The following is a 16,228-nucleotide window of genomic DNA, read 5'->3' on the forward strand; positions in this document are numbered from 1 at the left end:
TCATGATTGCTAAATTAGTGTTGATCAACATTTACGATTGGCATACTATTGTTTGTAATTTAGCCGTTGAAATACAGGTGCTAACCCAACATGTTAGAATTGCCAGTGAAGAAAAGTAAAGTTACCTTCAGGCTTTAGGAACCTCTCTTGCCAATGCTAAGAACTGCTTCAATTTTAGAAAAAGAAACTTCTGATTAACTTTGACACGTTTTAAAGGATTAGGAAAAAGATGAAATGCAGCTCACGGCCATACCTCTCTGGTTCCGCCCGATCTCGTCTGATCTCGGAAGCTAAGCAGAGCAGGGCCTGGTTAGTACCTGGATGGAAGACCGCCTGGGAATCCCAGCTGCCGTAAGCTTTTTCACTTCTCTCTCTGAAAGCCGCCCAGCGCCGTAGATTGTACACCTACACAATTGTAAAAAAAATTTCACATTGTAGAAGAGATGCAATAGGAAGAAGATGAAAGGTGGCTTACGTCCATACCATCGTCAGGCCATTTGAGGTGGCGGGGACTGCAATGGCCATTCACCGATTGGCTGGGACCCCTGGGCGGGTCTTCTCTAGTCCATCCAATTTTCGCCATGGGATGTCCAGCCTTCTTTGCATACCCTTATTTAACCCACACAAAGATGCCAACGGCAGGCGTGTCATAATTCTTTGACGCATTATAAAGGATTAGGAAAAAGATAAAAAGCAGCTTACGGCCATACCTCTCTGGTTCCGCCCGATCTCGTCTGATCTCGGAAGCTAAGCAGAGCAGGGCCTGGTTAGTACCTGGATGGAAGACCGCCTGGGAATCCCAGGTGCCGTAAGCTTTTTCACTTCTCTCTCCGAAAGCCGCCCAGCGCCGCAGATTGTACACCTGTTTTAACGTTGGATATGAAAGGAAATTAGACAATATTATCCAAAATGATTCCGTTTCATGATTGCTAAATTAGTGTTGATCAACATTTACGATTGGCATACTATTTTTTGTAATTTAGCCGTTGAAATACAGGTGCTAACCCAACATGTTAGAATTGCCAGTGAAGAAAAGTAAAGTTACCTTCAGGCTTTAGGAACCTCTCTTGCCAATGCTAAGAACTGCTTCAATTTTAGAAAAAGAAACTTCTGATTAACTTTGACACGTTTTAAAGGATTAGGAATAAGATGAAATCCAGGTTACGGCCATACCTCTCTGGTTCCGCCCGATCTCGTCTGATCTCGGAAGCTAAGCAGAGCAGGGCCTGGTTAGTACCTGGATGGAAGACCGCCTGGGAATCCCAGGTGCCGTAAGCTTTTTCACTTCTCTCTCCGAAAGCCGCCGAGCGCCGCAGATTGTACACCTACAAATTACAAAAAGAATATCACATTGTTGAAGAGATGCATGTTTAGTGTTGTTTTAACGTTGGATATGAAAGGAAATTAGACAATATTATCCAAAATGATTCCGTTTCATGATTGCTAAATTAGTGTTGATCAACATTTACGATTGGCATACTATTGTTTGTAATTTAGCCGTTGAAATACAGGTGCTAACCCAACATGTTAGAATTGCCAGTGAAGAAAAGTAAAGTTACCTTCAGGCTTTAGGAACCTCTCTTGCCAATGCTAAGAACTGCTTCAATTTTAGAAAAAGAAACTTCTGATTAACTTTGACACGTTTTAAAGGATTAGGAATAAGATGAAATCCAGGTTACGGCCATACCTCTCTGGTTCCGCCCGATCTCGTCTGATCTCGGAAGCTAAGCAGAGCAGGGCCTGGTTAGTACCTGGATGGAAGACCGCCTGGGAATCCCAGGTGCCGTAAGCTTTTTCACTTCTCTCTCCGAAAGCCGCCGAGCGCCGCAGATTGTACACCTACAAATTACAAAAAGAATATCACATTGTTGAAGAGATGCATGTTTAGTGTTGTTTTAACGTTGGATATGAAAGGAAATTAGACAATATTATCCAAAATGATTCCGTTTCATGATTGCTAAATTAGTGTTGATCAACATTTACGATTGGCATACTATTGTTTGTAATTTAGCCGTTGAAATACAGGTGCTAACCCAACATGTTAGAATTGCCAGTGAAGAAAAGTAAAGTTACCTTCAGGCTTTAGGAACCTCTCTTGCCAATGCTAAGAACTGCTTCAATTTTAGAAAAAGAAACTTCTGATTAACTTTGACACGTTTTAAAGGATTAGGAAAAAGATGAAATGCAGCTCACGGCCATACCTCTCTGGTTCAGCCCGATCTCGTCTGATCTCGGAAGCTAAGCAGAGCAGGGCCTGGTTAGTACCTGGATGGAAGACCGCCTGGGAATCCCAGGTGCCGTAAGCTTTTTCACTTCTCTCTCTGAAAGCCGCCCAGCGCCGTATATTGTACACCTACACAATTGTAAAAAAAATTTCACATTGTAGAAGAGATGCAATAGGAAGAAGATGAAAGGTGGCTTACGTCCATACCATCGTCAGGCCATTTGAGGTGGCGGGGACTGCAATGGCCATTCACCGATTGGCTGGGACCCCTGGGCGGGTCTTCTCTAGTCCATCCAATTTTCGCCATGGGATGTCACAGCCTTCTTTGCATACCCTTATTTAACCCACACAAAGATGCCAGCGGCAGGCGTGTCATAATTCATTGACGCATTATAAAGGATTAGGAAAAAGATAAAAAGCAGCTTACGGCCATACCTCTCTGGTTCCGCCCGATCTCGTCTGATCTCGGAAGCTAAGCAGAGCAGGGCCTGGTTAGTACCTGGATGGAAGACTGCCTGGGAATCCCAGGTGCCGTAAGCTTTTTCACTTCTCTCTCTGAAAGCCGCCCAGCGCCGTAGATTGTACACCTACACAATTGTAAAAAAAATTTCACATTGTAGAAGAGATGCAATAGGAAGAAGATGAAAGGTGGCTTACGTCCATACCATCGTCAGGCCATTTGAGGTGGCGGGGACTGCAATGGCCATTCACCGATTGGCTGGGACCCCTGGGCGGGTCTTCTCTAGTCCATCCAATTTTCGCCATGGGATGTCACAGCCTTCTTTGCATACCCTTATTTAACCCACACAAAGATGCCAACGGCAGGCGTGTCATAATTCTTTGACGCATTATAAAGGATTAGGAAAAAGATAAAAAGCAGCTTACGGCCATACCTCTCTGGTTCCGCCCGATCTCGTCTGATCTCGGAAGCTAAGCAGAGCAGGGCCTGGTTAGTACCTGGATGGAAGACCGCCTGGGAATCCCAGGTGCCGTAAGCTTTTTCACTTCTCTCTCCGAAAGCCGCCGAGCGCCGCAGATTGTACACCTGTTTTAACGTTGGATATGAAAGGAAATTAGACAATATTATCCAAAATGATTCCGTTTCATGATTGCTAAATTAGTGTTGATCAACATTTACGATTGGCATACTATTGTTTGTAATTTAGCCGTTGAAATACAGGTGCTAACCCAACATGTTAGAATTGCCAGTGAAGAAAAGTAAAGTTACCTTCAGGCTTTAGGAACCTCTCTTGCCAATGCTAAGAACTGCTTCAATTTTAGAAAAAGAAACTTCTGATTATCTTTGACACGCTTTAAAGGATTAGGAAAAAGATGAAAAGCAGCTTACGGCCATACCTCTCTGGTTCCGCCCGATCTCGTCTGCTCTCGGAAGCTAAGCAGAGCAGGGCCTGGTTAGTACCTGGATGGAAGACCGCCTGGGAATCCCAGGTGCCGTAAGCTTTTTCACTTCTCTCTCTGAAAGCCGCCCAGCGCCGTAGATTGTACACCTACACAATTGTAAAAAAAATTTCACATTGTAGAAGAGATGCAATAGGAAGAAGATGAAAGGTGGCTTACGTCCATACCATCGTCAGGCCATTTGAGGTGGCGGGGACTGCAATGGCCATTCACCGATTGGCTGGGACCCCTGGGCGGGTCTTCTCTAGTCCATCCAATTTTCGCCATGGGATGTCACAGCCTTCTTTGCATACCCTTATTTAACCCACACAAAGATGCCAGCGGCAGGCGTGTCATAATTCATTGACGCATTATAAAGGATTAGGAAAAAGATAAAAAGCAGCTTACGGCCATACCTCTCTGGTTCCGCCCGATCTCGTCTGATCTCGGAAGCTAAGCAGAGCAGGGCCTGGTTAGTACCTGGATGGAAGACCGCCTGGGAATCCCAGGTGCCGTAAGCTTTTTCACTTCTCTCTCCGAAAGCCGCCGAGCGCCGCAGATTGTACACCTGTTTTAACGTTGGATATGAAAGGAAATTAGACAATATTATCCAAAATGATTCCGTTTCATGATTGCTAAATTAGTGTTGATCAACATTTACGATTGGCATACTATTGTTTGTAATTTAGCCGTTGAAATACAGGTGCTAACCCAACATGTTAGAATTGCCAGTGAAGAAAAGTAAAGTTACCTTCAGGCTTTAGGAACCTCTCTTGCCAATGCTAAGAACTGCTTCAATTTTAGAAAAAGAAACTTCTGATTATCTTTGACACGCTTTAAAGGATTAGGAAAAAGATGAAAAGCAGCTTACGGCCATACCTCTCTGGTTCCGCCCGATCTCGTCTGCTCTCGGAAGCTAAGCAGAGCAGGGCCTGGTTAGTACCTGGATGGAAGACCGCCTGGGAATCCCAGGTGCCGTAAGCTTTTTCACTTCTCTCTCCGAAAGCCGCCGAGCGCCGCAGATTGTACACCTACAAATTACAAAAAGAATATCACATTGTTGAAGAGATGCATGTTTAGTGTTGTTTTAACGTTGGATATGAAAGGAAATTAGACAATATTATCCAAAATGATTCCGTTTCATGATTGCTAAATTAGTGTTGATCAACATTTACGATTGGCATACTATTGTTTGTAATTTAGCCGTTGAAATACAGGTGCTAACCCAACATGTTAGAATTGCCAGTGAAGAAAAGTAAAGTTACCTTCAGGCTTTAGGAACCTCTCTTGCCAATGCTAAGAACTGCTTCAATTTTAGAAAAAGAAACTTCTGATTAACTTTGACACGTTTTAAAGGATTAGGAAAAAGATGAAATGCAGCTCACGGCCATACCTCTCTGGTTCCGCCCGATCTCGTCTGATCTCGGAAGCTAAGCAGAGCAGGGCCTGGTTAGTACCTGGATGGAAGACCGCCTGGGAATCCCAGCTGCCGTAAGCTTTTTCACTTCTCTCTCTGAAAGCCGCCCAGCGCCGTAGATTGTACACCTACACAATTGTAAAAAAAATTTCACATTGTAGAAGAGATGCAATAGGAAGAAGATGAAAGGTGGCTTACGTCCATACCATCGTCAGGCCATTTGAGGTGGCGGGGACTGCAATGGCCATTCACCGATTGGCTGGGACCCCTGGGCGGGTCTTCTCTAGTCCATCCAATTTTCGCCATGGGATGTCCAGCCTTCTTTGCATACCCTTATTTAACCCACACAAAGATGCCAACGGCAGGCGTGTCATAATTCTTTGACGCATTATAAAGGATTAGGAAAAAGATAAAAAGCAGCTTACGGCCATACCTCTCTGGTTCCGCCCGATCTCGTCTGATCTCGGAAGCTAAGCAGAGCAGGGCCTGGTTAGTACCTGGATGGAAGACCGCCTGGGAATCCCAGGTGCCGTAAGCTTTTTCACTTCTCTCTCCGAAAGCCGCCCAGCGCCGCAGATTGTACACCTGTTTTAACGTTGGATATGAAAGGAAATTAGACAATATTATCCAAAATGATTCCGTTTCATGATTGCTAAATTAGTGTTGATCAACATTTACGATTGGCATACTATTTTTTGTAATTTAGCCGTTGAAATACAGGTGCTAACCCAACATGTTAGAATTGCCAGTGAAGAAAAGTAAAGTTACCTTCAGGCTTTAGGAACCTCTCTTGCCAATGCTAAGAACTGCTTCAATTTTAGAAAAAGAAACTTCTGATTAACTTTGACACGTTTTAAAGGATTAGGAATAAGATGAAATCCAGGTTACGGCCATACCTCTCTGGTTCCGCCCGATCTCGTCTGATCTCGGAAGCTAAGCAGAGCAGGGCCTGGTTAGTACCTGGATGGAAGACCGCCTGGGAATCCCAGGTGCCGTAAGCTTTTTCACTTCTCTCTCCGAAAGCCGCCGAGCGCCGCAGATTGTACACCTACAAATTACAAAAAGAATATCACATTGTTGAAGAGATGCATGTTTAGTGTTGTTTTAACGTTGGATATGAAAGGAAATTAGACAATATTATCCAAAATGATTCCGTTTCATGATTGCTAAATTAGTGTTGATCAACATTTACGATTGGCATACTATTGTTTGTAATTTAGCCGTTGAAATACAGGTGCTAACCCAACATGTTAGAATTGCCAGTGAAGAAAAGTAAAGTTACCTTCAGGCTTTAGGAACCTCTCTTGCCAATGCTAAGAACTGCTTCAATTTTAGAAAAAGAAACTTCTGATTAACTTTGACACGTTTTAAAGGATTAGGAATAAGATGAAATCCAGGTTACGGCCATACCTCTCTGGTTCCGCCCGATCTCGTCTGATCTCGGAAGCTAAGCAGAGCAGGGCCTGGTTAGTACCTGGATGGAAGACCGCCTGGGAATCCCAGGTGCCGTAAGCTTTTTCACTTCTCTCTCCGAAAGCCGCCGAGCGCCGCAGATTGTACACCTACAAATTACAAAAAGAATATCACATTGTTGAAGAGATGCATGTTTAGTGTTGTTTTAACGTTGGATATGAAAGGAAATTAGACAATATTATCCAAAATGATTCCGTTTCATGATTGCTAAATTAGTGTTGATCAACATTTACGATTGGCATACTATTGTTTGTAATTTAGCCGTTGAAATACAGGTGCTAACCCAACATGTTAGAATTGCCAGTGAAGAAAAGTAAAGTTACCTTCAGGCTTTAGGAACCTCTCTTGCCAATGCTAAGAACTGCTTCAATTTTAGAAAAAGAAACTTCTGATTAACTTTGACACGTTTTAAAGGATTAGGAAAAAGATGAAATGCAGCTCACGGCCATACCTCTCTGGTTCAGCCCGATCTCGTCTGATCTCGGAAGCTAAGCAGAGCAGGGCCTGGTTAGTACCTGGATGGAAGACCGCCTGGGAATCCCAGGTGCCGTAAGCTTTTTCACTTCTCTCTCTGAAAGCCGCCCAGCGCCGTATATTGTACACCTACACAATTGTAAAAAAAATTTCACATTGTAGAAGAGATGCAATAGGAAGAAGATGAAAGGTGGCTTACGTCCATACCATCGTCAGGCCATTTGAGGTGGCGGGGACTGCAATGGCCATTCACCGATTGGCTGGGACCCCTGGGCGGGTCTTCTCTAGTCCATCCAATTTTCGCCATGGGATGTCACAGCCTTCTTTGCATACCCTTATTTAACCCACACAAAGATGCCAGCGGCAGGCGTGTCATAATTCATTGACGCATTATAAAGGATTAGGAAAAAGATAAAAAGCAGCTTACGGCCATACCTCTCTGGTTCCGCCCGATCTCGTCTGATCTCGGAAGCTAAGCAGAGCAGGGCCTGGTTAGTACCTGGATGGAAGACTGCCTGGGAATCCCAGGTGCCGTAAGCTTTTTCACTTCTCTCTCTGAAAGCCGCCCAGCGCCGTAGATTGTACACCTACACAATTGTAAAAAAAATTTCACATTGTAGAAGAGATGCAATAGGAAGAAGATGAAAGGTGGCTTACGTCCATACCATCGTCAGGCCATTTGAGGTGGCGGGGACTGCAATGGCCATTCACCGATTGGCTGGGACCCCTGGGCGGGTCTTCTCTAGTCCATCCAATTTTCGCCATGGGATGTCACAGCCTTCTTTGCATACCCTTATTTAACCCACACAAAGATGCCAACGGCAGGCGTGTCATAATTCTTTGACGCATTATAAAGGATTAGGAAAAAGATAAAAAGCAGCTTACGGCCATACCTCTCTGGTTCCGCCCGATCTCGTCTGATCTCGGAAGCTAAGCAGAGCAGGGCCTGGTTAGTACCTGGATGGAAGACCGCCTGGGAATCCCAGGTGCCGTAAGCTTTTTCACTTCTCTCTCCGAAAGCCGCCGAGCGCCGCAGATTGTACACCTGTTTTAACGTTGGATATGAAAGGAAATTAGACAATATTATCCAAAATGATTCCGTTTCATGATTGCTAAATTAGTGTTGATCAACATTTACGATTGGCATACTATTGTTTGTAATTTAGCCGTTGAAATACAGGTGCTAACCCAACATGTTAGAATTGCCAGTGAAGAAAAGTAAAGTTACCTTCAGGCTTTAGGAACCTCTCTTGCCAATGCTAAGAACTGCTTCAATTTTAGAAAAAGAAACTTCTGATTATCTTTGACACGCTTTAAAGGATTAGGAAAAAGATGAAAAGCAGCTTACGGCCATACCTCTCTGGTTCCGCCCGATCTCGTCTGCTCTCGGAAGCTAAGCAGAGCAGGGCCTGGTTAGTACCTGGATGGAAGACCGCCTGGGAATCCCAGGTGCCGTAAGCTTTTTCACTTCTCTCTCTGAAAGCCGCCCAGCGCCGTAGATTGTACACCTACACAATTGTAAAAAAAATTTCACATTGTAGAAGAGATGCAATAGGAAGAAGATGAAAGGTGGCTTACGTCCATACCATCGTCAGGCCATTTGAGGTGGCGGGGACTGCAATGGCCATTCACCGATTGGCTGGGACCCCTGGGCGGGTCTTCTCTAGTCCATCCAATTTTCGCCATGGGATGTCACAGCCTTCTTTGCATACCCTTATTTAACCCACACAAAGATGCCAGCGGCAGGCGTGTCATAATTCATTGACGCATTATAAAGGATTAGGAAAAAGATAAAAAGCAGCTTACGGCCATACCTCTCTGGTTCCGCCCGATCTCGTCTGATCTCGGAAGCTAAGCAGAGCAGGGCCTGGTTAGTACCTGGATGGAAGACCGCCTGGGAATCCCAGGTGCCGTAAGCTTTTTCACTTCTCTCTCCGAAAGCCGCCGAGCGCCGCAGATTGTACACCTGTTTTAACGTTGGATATGAAAGGAAATTAGACAATATTATCCAAAATGATTCCGTTTCATGATTGCTAAATTAGTGTTGATCAACATTTACGATTGGCATACTATTGTTTGTAATTTAGCCGTTGAAATACAGGTGCTAACCCAACATGTTAGAATTGCCAGTGAAGAAAAGTAAAGTTACCTTCAGGCTTTAGGAACCTCTCTTGCCAATGCTAAGAACTGCTTCAATTTTAGAAAAAGAAACTTCTGATTAACTTTGACACGTTTTAAAGGATTAGGAAAAAGATGAAATGCAGCTCACGGCCATACCTCTCTGGTTCCGCCCGATCTCGTCTGATCTCGGAAGCTAAGCAGAGCAGGGCCTGGTTAGTACCTGGATGGAAGACCGCCTGGGAATCCCAGGTGCCGTAAGCTTTTTCACTTCTCTCTCTGAAAGCCGCCCAGCGCCGTAGATTGTACACCTACACAATTGTAAAAAAAATTTCACATTGTAGAAGAGATGCAATAGGAAGAAGATGAAAGGTGGCTTACGTCCATACCATCGTCAGGCCATTTGAGGTGGCGGGGACTGCAATGGCCATTCACCGATTGGCTGGGACCCCTGGGCGGGTCTTCTCTAGTCCATCCAATTTTCGCCATGGGATGTCACAGCCTTCTTTGCATACCCTTATTTAACCCACACAAAGATGCCAGCGGCAGGCGTGTCATAATTCATTGACGCATTATAAAGGATTAGGAAAAAGATAAAAAGCAGCTTACGGCCATACCTCTCTGGTTCCGCCCGATCTCGTCTGATCTCGGAAGCTAAGCAGAGCAGGGCCTGGTTAGTACCTGGATGGAAGACCGCCTGGGAATCCCAGGTGCCGTAAGCTTTTTCACTTCTCTCTCCGAAAGCCGCCGAGCGCCGCAGATTGTACACCTGTTTTAACGTTGGATATGAAAGGAAATTAGACAATATTATCCAAAATGATTCCGTTTCATGATTGCTAAATTAGTGTTGATCAACATTTACGATTGGCATACTATTGTTTGTAATTTAGCCGTTGAAATACAGGTGCTAACCCAACATGTTAGAATTGCCAGTGAAGAAAAGTAAAGTTACCTTCAGGCTTTAGGAACCTCTCTTGCCAATGCTAAGAACTGCTTCAATTTTAGAAAAAGAAACTTCTGATTATCTTTGACACGCTTTAAAGGATTAGGAAAAAGATGAAAAGCAGCTTACGGCCATACCTCTCTGGTTCCGCCCGATCTCGTCTGCTCTCGGAAGCTAAGCAGAGCAGGGCCTGGTTAGTACCTGGATGGAAGACCGCCTGGGAATCCCAGGTGCCGTAAGCTTTTTCACTTCTCTCTCCGAAAGCCGCCGAGCGCCGCAGATTGTACACCTACAAATTACAAAAAGAATATCACATTGTTGAAGAGATGCATGTTTAGTGTTGTTTTAACGTTGGATATGAAAGGAAATTAGACAATATTATCCAAAATGATTCCGTTTCATGATTGCTAAATTAGTGTTGATCAACATTTACGATTGGCATACTATTGTTTGTAATTTAGCCGTTGAAATACAGGTGCTAACCCAACATGTTAGAATTGCCAGTGAAGAAAAGTAAAGTTACCTTCAGGCTTTAGGAACCTCTCTTGCCAATGCTAAGAACTGCTTCAATTTTAGAAAAAGAAACTTCTGATTAACTTTGACACGTTTTAAAGGATTAGGAAAAAGATGAAATGCAGCTTACGGCCATACCTCTCTGGTTCCGCCCGATCTCGTCTGATCTCGGAAGCTAAGCAGAGCAGGGCCTGGTTAGTACCTGGATGGAAGACCGCCTGGGAATCCCAGGTGCCGTAAGCTTTTTCACTTCTCTCTCTGAAAGCCGCCCAGCGCCGTAGATTGTACACCTACACAATTGTAAAAAAAATTTCACATTGTAGAAGAGATGCAATAGGAAGAAGATGAAAGGTGGCTTACGTCCATACCATCGTCAGGCCATTTGAGGTGGCGGGGACTGCAATGGCCATTCACCGATTGGCTGGGACCCCTGGGCGGGTCTTCTCTAGTCCATCCAATTTTCGCCATGGGATGTCACAGCCTTCTTTGCATACCCTTATTTAACCCACACAAAGATGCCAGCGGCAGGCGTGTCATAATTCATTGACGCATTATAAAGGATTAGGAAAAAGATAAAAAGCAGCTTACGGCCATACCTCTCTGGTTCCGCCCGATCTCGTCTGATCTCGGAAGCTAAGCAGAGCAGGGCCTGGTTAGTACCTGGATGGAAGACCGCCTGGGAATCCCAGGTGCCGTAAGCTTTTTCACTTCTCTCTCCGAAAGCCGCCGAGCGCCGCAGATTGTACACCTGTTTTAACGTTGGATATGAAAGGAAATTAGACAATATTATCCAAAATGATTCCGTTTCATGATTGCTAAATTAGTGTTGATCAACATTTACGATTGGCATACTATTGTTTGTAATTTAGCCGTTGAAATACAGGTGCTAACCCAACATGTTAGAATTGCCAGTGAAGAAAAGTAAAGTTACCTTCAGGCTTTAGGAACCTCTCTTGCCAATGCTAAGAACTGCTTCAATTTTAGAAAAAGAAACTTCTGATTATCTTTGACACGCTTTAAAGGATTAGGAAAAAGATGAAAAGCAGCTTACGGCCATACCTCTCTGGTTCCGCCCGATCTCGTCTGCTCTCGGAAGCTAAGCAGAGCAGGGCCTGGTTAGTACCTGGATGGAAGACCGCCTGGGAATCCCAGGTGCCGTAAGCTTTTTCACTTCTCTCTCCGAAAGCCGCCGAGCGCCGCAGATTGTACACCTACAAATTACAAAAAGAATATCACATTGTTGAAGAGATGCATGTTTAGTGTTGTTTTAACGTTGGATATGAAAGGAAATTAGACAATATTATCCAAAATGATTCCGTTTCATGATTGCTAAATTAGTGTTGATCAACATTTACGATTGGCATACTATTGTTTGTAATTTAGCCGTTGAAATACAGGTGCTAACCCAACATGTTAGAATTGCCAGTGAAGAAAAGTAAAGTTACCTTCAGGCTTTAGGAACCTCTCTTGCCAATGCTAAGAACTGCTTCAATTTTAGAAAAAGAAACTTCTGATTAACTTTGACACGTTTTAAAGGATTAGGAAAAAGATGAAATGCAGCTTACGGCCATACCTCTCTGGTTCCGCCCGATCTCGTCTGATCTCGGAAGCTAAGCAGAGCAGGGCCTGGTTAGTACCTGGATGGAAGACCGCCTGGGAATCCCAGGTGCCGTAAGCTTTTTCACTTCTCTCTCCGAAAGCCGCCGAGCGCCGCAGATTGTACACCTGTTTTAACGTTGGATATGAAAGGAAATTAGACAATATTATCCAAAATGATTCCGTTTCATGATTGCTAAATTAGTGTTGATCAACATTTACGATTGGCATACTATTGTTTGTAATTTAGCCGTTGAAATACAGGTGCTAACCCAACATGTTAGAATTGCCAGTGAAGAAAAGTAAAGTTACCTTCAGGCTTTAGGAACCTCTCTTGCCAATGCTAAGAACTGCTTCAATTTTAGAAAAAGAAACTTCTGATTAACTTTGACACGTTTTAAAGGATTAGGAAAAAGATGAAATGCAGCTCACGGCCATACCTCTCTGGTTCCGCCCGATCTCGTCTGATCTCGGAAGCTAAGCAGAGCAGGGCCTGGTTAGTACCTGGATGGAAGACCGCCTGGGAATCCCAGGTGCCGTAAGCTTTTTCACTTCTCTCTCTGAAAGCCGCCCAGCGCCGTAGATTGTACACCTACACAATTGTAAAAAAAATTTCACATTGTAGAAGAGATGCAATAGGAAGAAGATGAAAGGTGGCTTACGTCCATACCATCGTCAGGCCATTTGAGGTGGCGGGGACTGCAATGGCCATTCACCGATTGGCTGGGACCCCTGGGCGGGTCTTCTCTAGTCCATCCAATTTTCGCCATGGGATGTCACAGCCTTCTTTGCATACCCTTATTTAACCCACACAAAGATGCCAGCGGCAGGCGTGTCATAATTCATTGACGCATTATAAAGGATTAGGAAAAAGATAAAAAGCAGCTTACGGCCATACCTCTCTGGTTCCGCCCGATCTCGTCTGATCTCGGAAGCTAAGCAGAGCAGGGCCTGGTTAGTACCTGGATGGAAGACCGCCTGGGAATCCCAGGTGCCGTAAGCTTTTTCACTTCTCTCTCTGAAAGCCGCCCAGCGCCGTAGATTGTACACCTACACAATTGTAAAAAAAAATTCACATTGTAGAAGAGATGCAATAGGAAGAAGATGAAAGGTGGCTTACGTCCATACCATCGTCAGGCCATTTGAGGTGGCGGGGACTGCAATGGCCATTCACCGATTGGCTGGGACCCCTGGGCGGGTCTTCTCTAGTCCATCCAATTTTCGCCATGGGATGTCACAGCCTTCTTTGCATACCCTTATTTAACCCACACAAAGATGCCAACGGCAGGCGTGTCATAATTCTTTGACGCATTATAAAGGATTAGGAAAAAGATAAAAAGCAGCTTACGGCCATACCTCTCTGGTTCCGCCCGATCTCGTCTGATCTCGGAAGCTAAGCAGAGCAGGGCCTGGTTAGTACCTGGATGGAAGACCGCCTGGGAATCCCAGGTGCCGTAAGCTTTTTCACTTCTCTCTCCGAAAGCCGCCGAGCGCCGCAGATTGTACACCTGTTTTAACGTTGGATATGAAAGGAAATTAGACAATATTATCCAAAATGATTCCGTTTCATGATTGCTAAATTAGTGTTGATCAACATTTACGATTGGCATACTATTTTTTGTAATTTAGCCGTTGAAATACAGGTGCTAACCCAACATGTTAGAATTGCCAGTGAAGAAAAGTAAAGTTACCTTCAGGCTTTAGGAACCTCTCTTGCCAATGCTAAGAACTGCTTCAATTTTAGAAAAAGAAACTTCTGATTAACTTTGACACGTTTTAAAGGATTAGGAATAAGATGAAATCCAGGTTACGGCCATACCTCTCTGGTTCCGCCCGATCTCGTCTGATCTCGGAAGCTAAGCAGAGCAGGGCCTGGTTAGTACCTGGATGGAAGACCGCCTGGGAATCCCAGGTGCCGTAAGCTTTTTCACTTCTCTCTCCGAAAGCCGCCGAGCGCCGCAGATTGTACACCTACAAATTACAAAAAGAATATCACATTGTTGAAGAGATGCATGTTTAGTGTTGTTTTAACGTTGGATATGAAAGGAAATTAGACAATATTATCCAAAATGATTCCGTTTCATGATTGCTAAATTAGTGTTGATCAACATTTACGATTGGCATACTATTGTTTGTAATTTAGCCGTTGAAATACAGGTGCTAACCCAACATGTTAGAATTGCCAGTGAAGAAAAGTAAAGTTACCTTCAGGCTTTAGGAACCTCTCTTGCCAATGCTAAGAACTGCTTCAATTTTAGAAAAAGAAACTTCTGATTAACTTTGACACGTTTTAAAGGATTAGGAAAAAGATGAAAAGCAGCTTACGGCCATACCTCTCTGGTTCCGCCCGATCTCGTCTGCTCTCGGAAGCTAAGCAGAGCAGGGCCTGGTTAGTACCTGGATGGAAGACCGCCTGGGAATCCCAGGTGCCGTAAGCTTTTTCACTTCTCTCTCCGAAAGCCGCCGAGCGCCGCAGATTGTACACTCACAAATTACAAAAAGAATATCACATTGTTGAAGAGATGCATGTTTAGTGTTGTTTTAACGTTGGATATGAAAGGAAATTAGACAATATTATCCAAAATGATTCCGTTTCATGATTGCTAAATTAGTGTTGATCAACATTTACGATTGGCATACTATTGTTTGTAATTTAGCCGTTGAAATACAGGTGCTAACCCAACATGTTAGAATTGCCAGTGAAGAAAAGTAAAGTTACCTTCAGGCTTTAGGAACCTCTCTTGCCAATGCTAAGAACTGCTTCAATTTTAGAAAAAGAAACTTCTGATTAACTTTGACACGTTTTAAAGGATTAGGAAAAAGATGAAATGCAGCTTACGGCCATACCTCTCTGGTTCCGCCCGATCTCGTCTGATCTCGGAAGCTAAGCAGAGCAGGGCCTGGTTAGTACCTGGATGGAAGACCGCCTGGGAATCCCAGGTGCCGTAAGCTTTTTCACTTCTCTCTCTGAAAGCCGCCCAGCGCCGTAGATTGTACACCTACACAATTGTAAAAAAAATTTCACATTGTAGAAGAGATGCAATAGGAAGAAGATGAAAGGTGGCTTACGTCCATACCATCGTCAGGCCATTTGAGGTGGCGGGGACTGCAATGGCCATTCACCGATTGGCTGGGACCCCTGGGCGGGTCTTCTCTAGTCCATCCAATTTTCGCCATGGGATGTCACAGCCTTCTTTGCATACCCTTATTTAACCCACACAAAGATGCCAGCGGCAGGCGTGTCATAATTCATTGACGCATTATAAAGGATTAGGAAAAAGATAAAAAGCAGCTTACGGCCATACCTCTCTGGTTCCGCCCGATCTCGTCTGATCTCGGAAGCTAAGCAGAGCAGGGCCTGGTTAGTACCTGGATGGAAGACCGCCTGGGAATCCCAGGTGCCGTAAGCTTTTTCACTTCTCTCTCCGAAAGCCGCCGAGCGCCGCAGATTGTACACCTGTTTTAACGTTGGATATGAAAGGAAATTAGACAATATTATCCAAAATGATTCCGTTTCATGATTGCTAAATTAGTGTTGATCAACATTTACGATTGGCATACTATTGTTTGTAATTTAGCCGTTGAAATACAGGTGCTAACCCAACATGTTAGAATTGCCAGTGAAGAAAAGTAAAGTTACCTTCAGGCTTTAGGAACCTCTCTTGCCAATGCTAAGAACTGCTTCAATTTTAGAAAAAGAAACTTCTGATTATCTTTGACACGCTTTAAAGGATTAGGAAAAAGATGAAAAGCAGCTTACGGCCATACCTCTCTGGTTCCGCCCGATCTCGTCTGCTCTCGGAAGCTAAGCAGAGCAGGGCCTGGTTAGTACCTGGATGGAAGACCGCCTGGGAATCCCAGGTGCCGTAAGCTTTTTCACTTCTCTCTCCGAAAGCCGCCGAGCGCCGCAGATTGTACACCTACAAATTACAAAAAGAATATCACATTGTTGAAGAGATGCATGTTTAGTGTTGTTTTAACGTTGGATATGAAAGGAAATTAGACAATATTATCCAAAATGATTCCGTTTCATGATTGCTAAATTAGTGTTGATCAACATTTACGATTGGCA

General features: G+C 44.2%; 34 non-coding genes across 34 annotated transcripts; all 34 read left to right on the top strand.

Moving 5' to 3' along the window:
• Nucleotides 1–239: 239 nt before the first annotated feature.
• On the top strand, nt 240–358 carry LOC134119153 (5S ribosomal RNA). Its single transcript, XR_009950715.1, has one exon. It is a non-coding gene; the product is annotated as a 5S ribosomal RNA (ribosomal RNA).
• Nucleotides 359–696: 338 nt separating this feature from the next.
• On the top strand, nt 697–815 carry LOC134117781 (5S ribosomal RNA). The gene has a single exon (XR_009949337.1). It is a non-coding gene; the product is annotated as a 5S ribosomal RNA (ribosomal RNA).
• Nucleotides 816–1,159: 344 nt separating this feature from the next.
• Nucleotides 1,160–1,278, top strand: LOC134118837 (5S ribosomal RNA). Its single transcript, XR_009950398.1, has one exon. It is a non-coding gene; the product is annotated as a 5S ribosomal RNA (ribosomal RNA).
• Nucleotides 1,279–1,673: 395 nt separating this feature from the next.
• Nucleotides 1,674–1,792, top strand: LOC134118838 (5S ribosomal RNA). Its single transcript, XR_009950399.1, has one exon. It is a non-coding gene; the product is annotated as a 5S ribosomal RNA (ribosomal RNA).
• A 395-nt stretch (nt 1,793–2,187) lies between these two features.
• On the top strand, nt 2,188–2,306 carry LOC134119140 (5S ribosomal RNA). Its single transcript, XR_009950702.1, has one exon. It is a non-coding gene; the product is annotated as a 5S ribosomal RNA (ribosomal RNA).
• A 339-nt stretch (nt 2,307–2,645) lies between these two features.
• Nucleotides 2,646–2,764, top strand: LOC134118819 (5S ribosomal RNA). The gene has a single exon (XR_009950380.1). It is a non-coding gene; the product is annotated as a 5S ribosomal RNA (ribosomal RNA).
• Nucleotides 2,765–3,103: 339 nt separating this feature from the next.
• LOC134117792 (5S ribosomal RNA) lies at nt 3,104–3,222 on the top strand. The gene has a single exon (XR_009949348.1). It is a non-coding gene; the product is annotated as a 5S ribosomal RNA (ribosomal RNA).
• A 344-nt stretch (nt 3,223–3,566) lies between these two features.
• Nucleotides 3,567–3,685, top strand: LOC134118922 (5S ribosomal RNA). The gene has a single exon (XR_009950483.1). It is a non-coding gene; the product is annotated as a 5S ribosomal RNA (ribosomal RNA).
• Nucleotides 3,686–4,024: 339 nt separating this feature from the next.
• LOC134117803 (5S ribosomal RNA) lies at nt 4,025–4,143 on the top strand. Its single transcript, XR_009949359.1, has one exon. It is a non-coding gene; the product is annotated as a 5S ribosomal RNA (ribosomal RNA).
• A 344-nt stretch (nt 4,144–4,487) lies between these two features.
• Nucleotides 4,488–4,606, top strand: LOC134118923 (5S ribosomal RNA). The gene has a single exon (XR_009950484.1). It is a non-coding gene; the product is annotated as a 5S ribosomal RNA (ribosomal RNA).
• A 395-nt stretch (nt 4,607–5,001) lies between these two features.
• Nucleotides 5,002–5,120, top strand: LOC134119154 (5S ribosomal RNA). The gene has a single exon (XR_009950716.1). It is a non-coding gene; the product is annotated as a 5S ribosomal RNA (ribosomal RNA).
• Nucleotides 5,121–5,458: 338 nt separating this feature from the next.
• LOC134117815 (5S ribosomal RNA) lies at nt 5,459–5,577 on the top strand. The gene has a single exon (XR_009949371.1). It is a non-coding gene; the product is annotated as a 5S ribosomal RNA (ribosomal RNA).
• Nucleotides 5,578–5,921: 344 nt separating this feature from the next.
• On the top strand, nt 5,922–6,040 carry LOC134118840 (5S ribosomal RNA). The gene has a single exon (XR_009950401.1). It is a non-coding gene; the product is annotated as a 5S ribosomal RNA (ribosomal RNA).
• A 395-nt stretch (nt 6,041–6,435) lies between these two features.
• LOC134118841 (5S ribosomal RNA) lies at nt 6,436–6,554 on the top strand. Its single transcript, XR_009950402.1, has one exon. It is a non-coding gene; the product is annotated as a 5S ribosomal RNA (ribosomal RNA).
• A 395-nt stretch (nt 6,555–6,949) lies between these two features.
• LOC134119141 (5S ribosomal RNA) lies at nt 6,950–7,068 on the top strand. Its single transcript, XR_009950703.1, has one exon. It is a non-coding gene; the product is annotated as a 5S ribosomal RNA (ribosomal RNA).
• A 339-nt stretch (nt 7,069–7,407) lies between these two features.
• On the top strand, nt 7,408–7,526 carry LOC134118820 (5S ribosomal RNA). Its single transcript, XR_009950381.1, has one exon. It is a non-coding gene; the product is annotated as a 5S ribosomal RNA (ribosomal RNA).
• Nucleotides 7,527–7,865: 339 nt separating this feature from the next.
• Nucleotides 7,866–7,984, top strand: LOC134117826 (5S ribosomal RNA). Its single transcript, XR_009949382.1, has one exon. It is a non-coding gene; the product is annotated as a 5S ribosomal RNA (ribosomal RNA).
• Nucleotides 7,985–8,328: 344 nt separating this feature from the next.
• LOC134118924 (5S ribosomal RNA) lies at nt 8,329–8,447 on the top strand. Its single transcript, XR_009950485.1, has one exon. It is a non-coding gene; the product is annotated as a 5S ribosomal RNA (ribosomal RNA).
• Nucleotides 8,448–8,786: 339 nt separating this feature from the next.
• Nucleotides 8,787–8,905, top strand: LOC134117837 (5S ribosomal RNA). The gene has a single exon (XR_009949393.1). It is a non-coding gene; the product is annotated as a 5S ribosomal RNA (ribosomal RNA).
• A 344-nt stretch (nt 8,906–9,249) lies between these two features.
• LOC134118877 (5S ribosomal RNA) lies at nt 9,250–9,368 on the top strand. Its single transcript, XR_009950438.1, has one exon. It is a non-coding gene; the product is annotated as a 5S ribosomal RNA (ribosomal RNA).
• Nucleotides 9,369–9,707: 339 nt separating this feature from the next.
• Nucleotides 9,708–9,826, top strand: LOC134117848 (5S ribosomal RNA). Its single transcript, XR_009949404.1, has one exon. It is a non-coding gene; the product is annotated as a 5S ribosomal RNA (ribosomal RNA).
• A 344-nt stretch (nt 9,827–10,170) lies between these two features.
• LOC134118925 (5S ribosomal RNA) lies at nt 10,171–10,289 on the top strand. The gene has a single exon (XR_009950486.1). It is a non-coding gene; the product is annotated as a 5S ribosomal RNA (ribosomal RNA).
• Nucleotides 10,290–10,684: 395 nt separating this feature from the next.
• Nucleotides 10,685–10,803, top strand: LOC134117859 (5S ribosomal RNA). Its single transcript, XR_009949415.1, has one exon. It is a non-coding gene; the product is annotated as a 5S ribosomal RNA (ribosomal RNA).
• Nucleotides 10,804–11,142: 339 nt separating this feature from the next.
• Nucleotides 11,143–11,261, top strand: LOC134117870 (5S ribosomal RNA). The gene has a single exon (XR_009949426.1). It is a non-coding gene; the product is annotated as a 5S ribosomal RNA (ribosomal RNA).
• Nucleotides 11,262–11,605: 344 nt separating this feature from the next.
• Nucleotides 11,606–11,724, top strand: LOC134118926 (5S ribosomal RNA). The gene has a single exon (XR_009950487.1). It is a non-coding gene; the product is annotated as a 5S ribosomal RNA (ribosomal RNA).
• A 395-nt stretch (nt 11,725–12,119) lies between these two features.
• LOC134117881 (5S ribosomal RNA) lies at nt 12,120–12,238 on the top strand. Its single transcript, XR_009949437.1, has one exon. It is a non-coding gene; the product is annotated as a 5S ribosomal RNA (ribosomal RNA).
• A 344-nt stretch (nt 12,239–12,582) lies between these two features.
• On the top strand, nt 12,583–12,701 carry LOC134118878 (5S ribosomal RNA). Its single transcript, XR_009950439.1, has one exon. It is a non-coding gene; the product is annotated as a 5S ribosomal RNA (ribosomal RNA).
• A 339-nt stretch (nt 12,702–13,040) lies between these two features.
• LOC134117892 (5S ribosomal RNA) lies at nt 13,041–13,159 on the top strand. Its single transcript, XR_009949448.1, has one exon. It is a non-coding gene; the product is annotated as a 5S ribosomal RNA (ribosomal RNA).
• Nucleotides 13,160–13,498: 339 nt separating this feature from the next.
• LOC134117903 (5S ribosomal RNA) lies at nt 13,499–13,617 on the top strand. Its single transcript, XR_009949459.1, has one exon. It is a non-coding gene; the product is annotated as a 5S ribosomal RNA (ribosomal RNA).
• Nucleotides 13,618–13,961: 344 nt separating this feature from the next.
• Nucleotides 13,962–14,080, top strand: LOC134118842 (5S ribosomal RNA). The gene has a single exon (XR_009950403.1). It is a non-coding gene; the product is annotated as a 5S ribosomal RNA (ribosomal RNA).
• Nucleotides 14,081–14,475: 395 nt separating this feature from the next.
• Nucleotides 14,476–14,594, top strand: LOC134118927 (5S ribosomal RNA). Its single transcript, XR_009950488.1, has one exon. It is a non-coding gene; the product is annotated as a 5S ribosomal RNA (ribosomal RNA).
• A 395-nt stretch (nt 14,595–14,989) lies between these two features.
• LOC134117914 (5S ribosomal RNA) lies at nt 14,990–15,108 on the top strand. Its single transcript, XR_009949470.1, has one exon. It is a non-coding gene; the product is annotated as a 5S ribosomal RNA (ribosomal RNA).
• A 339-nt stretch (nt 15,109–15,447) lies between these two features.
• On the top strand, nt 15,448–15,566 carry LOC134117926 (5S ribosomal RNA). The gene has a single exon (XR_009949482.1). It is a non-coding gene; the product is annotated as a 5S ribosomal RNA (ribosomal RNA).
• Nucleotides 15,567–15,910: 344 nt separating this feature from the next.
• LOC134118929 (5S ribosomal RNA) lies at nt 15,911–16,029 on the top strand. Its single transcript, XR_009950490.1, has one exon. It is a non-coding gene; the product is annotated as a 5S ribosomal RNA (ribosomal RNA).
• The last annotated feature ends 199 nt before the right edge of the window (nt 16,030–16,228 follow it).

This window comes from Pungitius pungitius, unplaced genomic scaffold (genome assembly GCF_949316345.1).
Source record: "Pungitius pungitius unplaced genomic scaffold, fPunPun2.1 scaffold_24, whole genome shotgun sequence".
NCBI lineage: Eukaryota > Metazoa > Chordata > Actinopteri > Perciformes > Gasterosteidae > Pungitius > Pungitius pungitius.